At 39.6% G+C, this 10,980-nt stretch overlaps 1 long non-coding RNA gene across 2 annotated transcripts; it reads right to left on the bottom strand.

Annotated features, from left to right (window-relative positions):
* Nucleotides 1-8,578: 8,578 nt before the first annotated feature.
* Nucleotides 8,579-10,707, bottom strand: LOC128876700 (uncharacterized). Of its 2 annotated transcripts, none has more exons than XR_008457087.1 (4): nucleotides 9,900-10,707; nucleotides 9,543-9,770; nucleotides 9,216-9,461; nucleotides 8,579-8,956 (listed from the first exon to the last, which is right to left on the bottom strand). It is a non-coding gene; the product is annotated as an uncharacterized LOC128876700 (long non-coding RNA). The 2 variants fall into 2 exon arrangements; XR_008457086.1 differs by having other exon boundaries at nucleotides 9,350-9,461.
* Between the last annotated feature and the right edge of the window lie 273 nt (nucleotides 10,708-10,980).

Raw genomic sequence — 10,980 nt, 5'->3', positions numbered from 1 at the left:
TCGTACCTTGAAATGTTCGTCGCTTGCTTACAAAGGAATCCTTGAACGCGGTGACACATGTTTAAGATAAACGTTAATTTCGCAATTCAAAAGAAAAAAAACGAAACGTAAATTTACTAATTGAGACTAACTTAAGATGAGTCTGATGTTTTTTTCTCGTGAGTCAATATTCGAGATATGGTGTACATAGCGTTACGTAACATCTTTGAGGACAACATGATGAACGACTAAATATTATTTTAATTATTTAATTATGAATTAAAATATGTTTAAAATGGATATTTATAAAATTGTGTCTGTCCTTTGTATTTAATCGTATCAATCCTTGATTTATAAATTTAAAATAAACTGCGTTAGTCATATAAGTAACATAAGCCTTTTTTTATCCAACGATAAGTACATTGATGGTCGAAAAACCGTCTGTTACATAAATTTTAATTAAATACAAGAAGATTATTTTGATCTAAAATTATCTTAAATCATGTTAAACAGTTTTAGTAATTCATTAAATGTATATTACTATTAATATGTACAAGTGCGTTAACACGGTAATAAAATGGTAATTTTACATCATTAATACTTCAAACGCATCAGAGCATCGTATCTCGAAATGCTGAGATTATTTTTGTATCAATTTCACAGAGGAATATTTAATTAAAGCAATTAAATTTATATACAACCATTTCACTCGCATTTTCTCACGTTTTAAATCTGTATAAACACTATTACTTTCCAGTCTTATCGACATCTAACCACCCGTTCGAAACGTTCGACTTCAGTTTACTTTGCGTAAGTATCAAGCACACAAAGCTGTTTAGAATATTGTCCAAAGTTTCTGATCGTTTAACACGAAGAAAGAGAGAGAAATAGCATACATTTAAATTCATTACCATAAATAGTTGAGCTCGGTATGTACATAGAGATAATCATCACGTGACGGAAGTTATTGATCCCGTCGACCTATTATTCATTCATCTTCATATCCGTTTCTGCCAAGGAGACCTCCGATGCTGATAAGAGCTGAACTGATCTCTGCTACTAATAAATTCTATATTCCAAAATGTGAAAAAAAAGGACAAAGGGTAATCAAAATTTTAGTGAAGCGAAATAGCAACCCGTTTCCACTCGCAGCAATCAAAGAAACGACCTCGCGGATCTGGAAGAAAACTACTCTACATCCAACGACGGTTCTCCAGAGCTCCAAGGAGAGCTCTCATCCTCCATCAGTCAGGTATCGTAACGTCCACCCAAGATCCCACCAAAGATAAACTGTCAGCGCGTAAAACATCATTTGCAACGAGCGAATCGCAATAAAACGGCCAGTTAAAACCGTCACCGAGGCGCGTTAATTTCTAGATTATCCGCGAAGGTCTCTCGTCTCGCGACGAACAATCGTCCCATTTACTCTCCGCGTTCGATTATCGATTATCACTCGTTCGCGTCTCCGTCGTCCTCGACCACAAGTCCCAACAAGGAGTATTCTTCGCCGCGGCGTCGAGTCGATGACTTATTGTTAGTCATATCGATCGATGCACGTCGTATATTTTCTGACCCAGAAAGAGAATCTCGCGAGAGCAGAAGGAGAACCGAGGGACAAGTAGCGAATCGAGTCGAGCTAAACGGCTAACACCGTCTCTATTGCCTCGCTGACGGTAACCGTAAGACCATTGCCAATCGACGATTAGGGTCGTGCGTATTGCACGACGAATTGGACGAGATTGGTTTCGCATTGGGACACTGTGATTAGCTTGTGATCGACGATTTCATTTTTGTTGGCTGTAAAGAATTTTCGACGTTTGGCAGAATTCAGAGGAATTTTATCGTGCATCCGATGTCAATTATATGATTATATGTGACGCATATGTGATGTCCATTTGATGTTCGTGTGACGCGTACTTGATGCATATGATGAGTTTTCATATTTGTTAGAATTTATAGAAATTTCATGCGTGTCTAGTAAATGTGATATATATGTGACGTGGTGTATTTGTGAGGCATGCGTAATGTATATGTGATCGTGTACACATCCTACATACATCACACATGCATTGCACGCATATCGCATACGAAAATAAAAATTCCTACAAATTCCGAAAAATGTGAGAAACAGAGAGGCTAACGTTGACCTAACGATTCTTTATCGTCGATTGCGAAACGTCGATGTCGATACACCGTATCAACGCAATGGAAATAAGACGCCGTCGATTAAGTAAAGACGATGTACAGTGACTCGCTGCTTTAGGCGTCTGGGCGCGATTAAGGCCACGTTAAACGCCGTCCATCCATATATGTACGGTCTCTTTTATGAGAAACCGAAGTTCGAACTGGAACAGCGTGGCTACGTGGGACTTGTAATCTCAGAATTCTCATTAGTCACGGATCACCGACGGTAAATCTGCATCGCGAGAGTGAATACTTAGATCGTTTTCCCGCTGCAACCTTGGCATGCGTGGCACAGGTGGTGAGTCTGACATAATGTCGTTTCCCCCAGATGTTCAGGCCTACGATCTCGATTGCGAAACGGTCAAATCAAGTTCTTGTTTTAAAGGAAGACATTACAACGACATTAACATTGCCGTTTTTTGGGGAACAGTGAAGAACAAATTCAACAATTATATTAAACTTCAACTGAAATTTGTTGCCCACCGTGTAGAAACAAATGGAGCGGAATCGAGTAAATGATATCATGCTGTAAGCGTTAAATCTACTTGAATCTATTCCCGCGGGGCTTCGGTCATTACCAATTTTTTGTACGAAGGAAGCCATTGCACTGACTGGGAAAATATTATCAGTCTCAATGACGTGTCTGCTGGATATTCGATATGTATAAATATACACGATACAATATATTCAACTAAATAATAATGTTACGTTATACCTGTTTTTATATTCATCCAACAAGAGTCTTCTCTAGAATTTTCTCAAACACTGGACTAACGTCTGAATTTCTGAACCACCAGGTTGGATTCTTACCGAATGACGAATGACCAGAAACCAGTATTGATATTAATGTTCCGTGTCACGTCGGATGGCAATCGTTGTGAGCTCACCTTTACTCGGTGTCTTAGAGAGAGGAGCCACTTAGGTAGAGCCGCAGTAACTCTATAACATAAGCGTGCCAGTTGGTGGCAAATTTGCGGATGCGTGCAATTGGCATTGTCTATGCCCTGCGTATACCTATATATCGGCAATGGTAAACCAGCTGTCCAATCGGCAGCTATGAAGCAGTTAACTTAATATAGGCGCACTCGGAATGTGTGCCATCGACGACCTCGGGGCCTTCCCTAGGTCAGTGCTAATTCCCCAGAACCGACCACCTCTTCCGAATTTCCGGTTGACCTTGAAGACGTAGACAGGAATCGTCGCGTCGGAAGACCATGTGTGACAGTAATTGCTACCTACAAAGGAGAATCAGGGTTTCGAGGAAGCTGAACGACGATCGATCTCCTGCTGGCGATGGCCACTCTCGTGACGCGTCTTCTTGTGATTTTTACTTTGTACCATTGGAACGTTTTCCCATCAATTTTGACAACGCCGCACTTAAACTAAATTCAAATATTAAAGTCACCCACTATACATTCTCGCGTTACGAGATGCAATAGAAAGTACCCGCCGCATCGTTACACTTAATCAGAATCGGGCACGATCGCCTAGGAGAGCATGAATTACCACGAAAATCACTTTATGATTTTTCGCTTTCACTCGGATATTTCTCCGCCCGTATGAATGTCTTGCAATGCACGCACGCGGAATGTGATAATGGTATCCGTAATACCGCGACTCGTGCGATACCATCGGGCACGCTATGTTTTCTTTTTTCATTTAATGGGAACGGTGCCTCTTAGAAAATATATCTGCCCGTAACACGTAAAAAAAAGTCACGTTATCTGATTCGAAGAACATTTCGTATTTACTTGAAGCCGTTACCGATATCGATATTATCGAGCTCGGACGTGATACTTAACTAGGTATAAATTATTCGCGATATGGGTTCCAACGAGCCAAACCAGCCAATTTCACGCGAATGCATTTGATGGTTTATTGAAACTATTGTTAACATAGGCCACTCGTCAATCTCCATTGTCTTGCATCGGAACGTCCAGTTATGTAATTGCGCTATTTACGTACGAGGCATTAACCAAAGAAAGGTTCGAGACGTAAAGCTAGCGATGGAATCGAGTACTTCACAAAATATTTCATGTTGAGAACAATCGTCTCTATATTAATTTAAAAATATTCTTTTATAGACAACTGAGTTTGTAACTGGTTAATTTTAGTTTCATCTTATCAAATACTCTAAATGGACGCGATGATAAAAGATATAAACGTGATCCGATGTGTGAGTTTTACTAATTTCGATTAGATAAATAAGTTAGTCGTTAAAAATTCTTATCTCGCACACTGGCGCGTCGATGATATAAAACTACATCTTCCAAAGTGTATTAAATTGTTCGCGCATGAATCTCTTACTCGGTCGCTAAAACACCTGCTCCTCGAAGTACTGGGTAATATATACTGATCAAAAACAATAAAACTATTCTTCGGTGTTCTAAATTGTTTCTAAGAAAGCATGCTTCTTAAGGTAAGTATGCGCTATAATTCTATGTGTCCACGTTAAGCAAACAGATGGAACGCGAATAAATCCTAGGTAAATGATACGCAGTTTCGGAAAAATGATTTTTAAATACCCTTTTTCACTTCCAACTTCCCGCTAATAGATGAATTATGCCACGCATAACAACCACGATAACACTCTGACCTTGATTTGCGAATGCGGGCAGTTTAGCAACGCAAGAACGTTGAATTCCAGAAATTATGGAATCATGCGTTCGTGGTTCGGTCATATGAGGGACGATATGCCTTGCATATTTCCATGTATCCTGCATCCAAGTACAAACTTGCATATTTGCAAATAAACAACGCACTTGCACAATTATTTGTAATGCAGCAATTAATAATCGCCGAGGTAGAAAAAAGGCCATAACTCGGGAAACAAGGTCGAGTAGGACACCATCGAGGGCGGGTCCCGCGAGTTAGGCTCGTAGACTTCCCGATACGACGCTTCCTAATCCGTAATTAATAGTACGTACCGTTCGCGTTCATGCAAATTGCGACGATTATGCCAGTGCCGTTATCAGTTCGGAGGGAAATTTTCTACGTCCACGGCATTCCAGCGACAGGAATCGCGCGGCTCGATTAAGGACATGTGCGTCGCTCCAGAGTGAAGCGATTCACGGCGAATAGCCTAATTACGCGGTTGCTGAATTAATAGCGGCCGGGAACGAATCACGACGAAGGTTAATGCGTTAATTAAATTTTATCGACGCGGGTTTCGCGTTTTTGTTGACACGCGGCTAACCGGCACGAAGGAGAGAACGAGCTCGGTCAATTTCTTCGCGTGACGATGACGTTTCCATCGAGACGTGTCGGTTCACGGAACGACGATTCCGGCGAGAGGAACTTTCATGTCCAGACGAAACGACACCGATAATCTCTGGCATGGAGACTCGTTGTTTGTCGCAATAATAATTACCATTCAGAAGAAAGAAATTAATTCTCCAGGTAGACTTCATTCTGGAGGAAATTTCTCTTGTAAAGAAATTGCAAGGTATCGTAAAAACAATGTGTATGCTATGATTATCAATAATGATAATTAATCGAATAATAGGCGGACGTCTTGGAGACACGGAAAATTGTTTGCAATACAATGCACGGAGCCAAGAGTTTCACTGGATAAGTCTCGGAAACGTTTCATTTCCTTCACGAGTCGCGTTCTATATCATCTAGATCAGGCATGTCAAACTCATTTTTGCACGGCGGTCAATTTGCACTTCTCTGCCATATCGCGAGCCACGAATGTGCAACTATTTTACCACGGAGAGAAATATTTCATGTACCATTTATTAATTTGCTCAGAATTAATTCCCAGAAGAAGATCATAAGCAAATCAGTGTAAGATTTACGAAAACAAAAATTGACACGGAAACGATCAACGAGATTCATTTGCATCGAGACTTAGTTCCACATTTTTTGTGCGTTTTCGTTAATTAACGTTTTATGGAGCAACTTTTTCCCCCTCGCTGCACGCAGCTCGAACCACGATCATTAATCGATAATTATGCTGTCATTTTAGGATTGGAAAGTATCGATCGATCGTGCTGCCACGTAACAGGTCACGATCCGCGATATGTACCGCTGAATCTGAAATTCGTAATCGTCGACCGACTTAAATTTCATCCAACGCTAAAAACGGATCGGATCCTTGCAATATTTATAAGCAGCTGGTCATAGGCGAGAAAGCATTTTGCATAACCCGTTTAACCGTGTACGTGACGTTTATAAATTTTCCCTTCTCGCGCGAACATGGGTGACGAAATTGTTATGACCGTTTTAAAAATAATCAATCGATTGAAGTCCAAAACAGTATAAAATTAAAAATACACGTACAATGGGAATGTGTCATCTGTTCATTCGTCGACCAGTTCATAATTAGATCGCCGATGTTCTTGCAAATCTCATACATTTGACATATTTCCAATTGGCATAAACGCATAAGTTTCCGCAGTTTGTTCGTAATAATTTGAACGGGCAATGTAACGGGTGAAGCGAAAGGTCGCGTCCATCTGGATTTCTAATTGCCAGGTGGTTGGAATTTCCAAGTTACAGATCCTGCATGAGTCACGCATGGAATACTTGTGGATTGGCGTATTTGCTAAGTCAATGATGACGCGACAGATTCTTGATTTACTTGGAAGAAGGCTACGGGGTGGTCCGTTATCATCAGTGACGCATTACGTCTCCGCGGAGCCGAAGGAAAAATAGAAATTTAGAGTCATGTACCTAGAAACACAAATATTCAAATTAGTAGGAATTGTGCTTAGGTTGTGTTTGCAACAAACATTGACTCGTCATCTGCATAATGTACACTTTAAGTTTATTTTATTCACGCAGCTATTTTATTTTATTCAGTTGTTACTCCGATGAGTCGTAAATAATGGGACACCGTATGTATGCATGGATAAATATCCTAAAAAATCTCTGTCCACCGATAATAAACGTACACGCAAGGTAACGTTCACGTGTGAGCGATAACGTTCGCGTGTTTATTTATGATCGTCAATTTAAACATAAAATTTTCTGCACACGTCTTGTAAGAATACTTCGTTCGACAAAAATGTTTCAAGGACTTCGACTTTCGCTTCACTGGTTTAACGTGGCACATTTATTGCGTTGGTACCGCCGAAAATTTGAAAGTTTCTTACACCTTATCGCGTACGCCACGTTTTTGACTCGTACAATTACGCAGCGTGGTCGCGAATTCGTGGTACAAACTTTGTTGCAATCATGGAAGAGGATGAATGTCGATACGCATTGGATAATTGCTTCCGTGTCATAATTGTTTCAAATATTATTATTCGAGTATTAGAATTCTGACATCATTACTCCGATATCATTATTCAAATATTAATATTTAAAAATTCTTTCAGAAAATCTTTTTCTTCGAGTTTGACGTCCTCGGAAGTTGTGGAGGACTTGGTTGTAGAAAGTAGCCTTAGTCCATTTATGCTGGACAAGCCCTGTTTGAACTCTGTGATGCAAGAACCAGCCATCTCCATAAGTGATTTTCAGGAAATCAAAAAAAAAAATTCCTTTCTTTTTTTAATTAATAGTATACGTTCTAACTTAGAAATGTACAAAAATGGAGACGCCTGGTTCTTGCGCAATCTTCAATTGGTTTAATGGACACGTGAAGTAAAGTAATCGATCTTAATACTACTTCAGCCACTTGGGTCCATTTTCTCCAGACCCAGTTTCTTGTCCCCACAAGTCTTAAAAAAAATCTGATAAAATTCAAAGTCACTCTCAGAGATCTCTACTGCAACATCTAGTTATCTATAAAGTTAAACATCGAGAGTTTCATCCAATAATAATTGAAATATCCAAGGAGAAATTCAAGCTCGAGCCATTTTAGTAAAAATGGCCCAGGCGGCTGATGGATAAGAAACGTGAGTACATAAATTCTCGCGTGACAATTCGCAATGACCATTCCCGAATCAACCACTTGCAAGTACGTGCAGCCCGATAAAACGATCCACGCGAAGGTATTACGTTCCGCCTACGTAATAAACGGCGTTAACGCGAGGATGTTAAGAGCTAATGGACCAACTTCCCGGACACGACGAGTTTCAACGGCCGTAGCGAATCCTCTGGCAATGACATTGTCGTTCGTCACCTCGTCGACGCTAACAATTTCACGTTTTCATCTCGTTACGTCTTCATCTCGACGTTTCACTTCGATAAAATCCCTTGATCGTATAAGAAATAATATCTAAATTAATTCGACCACGGTCAGTCGCATGGACGTATCAAGCCTTCGTTGGGTCCCTTCAGGGTATCATACATTTTTGGAGTAAATAAAAATATCTAAATTAATTTAAGACGTTTTCACCCTTTGCGAAGGTCCTCTTCAGGATTCTATAGATCTCGAAGAAGAACAAATAAAGCGTTTTCCATCGCGGCAGACCTCAACAAATGGAATAATTTAGAAATACGTACGTTCGGTAGAATAATTCAAGAACTTTCTATTAGTATAGCGAAGCGTTGCGATGGATCCAGACTCATTGTGGACGGATTCGATTCTTTCCACAACCTACAAAATTTCTGAACGTACGTGCTCGCTTGCGATGAATAACTGTTACAAGGTAAAAGTAAAACGAGCCTCTTTGCAGTCGGATTTATGCTTACATAATTGTCTCTCTTCGCGTCAGTTGTTCTCTTTACATCTTTTGTGATCCTCCTTGGACCTTTAACGTGCAATTGAACGAATCATGGACACTCCCGCGTTAGAAGAATCTACTTGTCCTTCCGACATCAATCATGGTTTAATTTGCAGTTATCACGAAAGGAAGAAACTTTGCTAAGACGATAGAAGACGGGCGCGATGGTCGAAAGGCTCCTGCGTACAAAAGAAAATATTATCATACCTCGTACTCTAGAATTATGCTTGTTAACGATTTTTAAAGGGTGCAGCAGGATAAGAAGGGTGGAATGTATCCATAAACCAAATTTTAATTGCAATGTGTCGTTCTATAATTCGTTAAAAAAAAAGTGTATATATAATTATATAATTTTATAATATGTTCCATGGAATTCACTTGATTATAAATTATTGCTACGAAATACTTAATTGGAAGGCATATTTAACACGATGAGACCTGATCTCGGTTGATTATGCCCTCGTGACTAGACCGCAGAGTATTTCGCAACGAAGCGTTGTGCATGTAGACAACTCGTAATTAGCAATCAGTTGGCATAATGCGAAGTAAAACAGTATTGGTTATTTACTAACTTTTCCGTGCTATTCCCAGGGTTATGCCGTACCACAATCACCAAACGTGATATCGAATCATACCAAACACGAAATCGATTTTTATTATCAGAAGAGCCCCCTCCTCCTTCCCCTAAAACAATTATTTACATTTCACTACCTTTGACGCATTGTTTAGTGGACTCGATTACAGGAACTGAATAATTTGGCCTACATCGGAAGACAAGCGGAGCTTGAATAGAATCCGTAAGGACAGTTGAATCGAATTTGATCCGTTATTAAGCGGGGCCCCTCGGTAAAACTTGTCACGTCGGATTAAGCTTCGGATTCACGGGCGTCGTTCACCGCCCAGCGTATTAGCTTTGATAGTTGCGCGCTCGGTTACAACGATTCACGGAGTAAACACTGCACTTCGTAAATTGATCCACCGTGTCCGCGACCACTGTTGGAAAGCAGGTGTTTGTAAATAATATCCGACCTGACGGACAAAAAACGCGTAACTAAAACGCGAGAATCATTTAACGAAATTGCCAATTATTAACGAATTGGCAAATGGAACACATGAATGTACAGCGTATGTTAAAATTGTATGAAGATTCTACATTAGTAAATAATAACTATCGTTATTATATACGATATGTGTCCGCGTAATCGCAGCGTTTCGCCAACGTCTCTTTCGCCTCGATTTTTTTCATTTCACGTCGTCGAAAACGTGCATCACATTGCAAGCGCAAACACGAATCGTGTTATCTGATAACCATCCTCGAGATACCGTGTATAAACTAGATAAACTCCTTTCCTACTTGCCGCTTATATTGCGAAAGAATGCCAAGTATGACGTTATTTAATCGAGAAGGCGGCTCCGTGTGCCGCCTGGCGCGATGAATTCTTTTTTCGCACAAAACATAATTCGAATCCGAATTATTTAAAAAAAAAAAAAAAAAAGGTCACCTTTCAGACCGAACGAATGATGATATTTAGGAATTTTTTCATAGATACTAACTATCTGATATGAATATTTCGTAGATGTATCAAAATTACGTACTTTTAACAGGGAGACGAAAATGTTAGATAAATGTGCTTCAAGGCCTTTCTTGATAATCAATTACGTTTAGAATGTTTAACAAAAATATATGTAGGAGGGCAAACACGAAGTACTATAAACGTCATAGCACTTTTACGTTCAAAAATGTTGTCCACCTTTATCGATACAAGCACGATACCGAGTTTTTCCTTTACAGTTACCAGCAGATAACAATCTAATGTCGTATGGTCTGCTGGCCACGGAGGCCAACAAACTGGTCCTCCTCGACCAATCCATTTCTGGAAGTAATATATATTCAACCAATTAGTCCTGATCTCGCAATTACTCTCTTACAATCGCCATCACATTTCCCATTTCTGTCAGAATTTATTATTAAATCTTCCATTTATACACAATCTAATACATTTTATATAAACCATAAAATATCCTGTCAAACTTCAATTGAAAAATTGTCAGACGCCAGGTACTTGTAGCTCTGGTTACTAAGCCTGTCCACATCATTACACAACTGATTTCAATATAACGACGAGTTATAAATCATTTTTTTTTTGTTTTTAAACCGTGAGAATAGCAATTTCAATTCTGGATACGTCTAACAAGTTACTTT

This window comes from Hylaeus volcanicus, chromosome 5, assembly GCF_026283585.1.
Source record: "Hylaeus volcanicus isolate JK05 chromosome 5, UHH_iyHylVolc1.0_haploid, whole genome shotgun sequence".
Taxonomy (NCBI): domain Eukaryota; kingdom Metazoa; phylum Arthropoda; class Insecta; order Hymenoptera; family Colletidae; genus Hylaeus; species Hylaeus volcanicus.
This window is presented reverse-complemented; position numbering and strand designations above follow the sequence as displayed.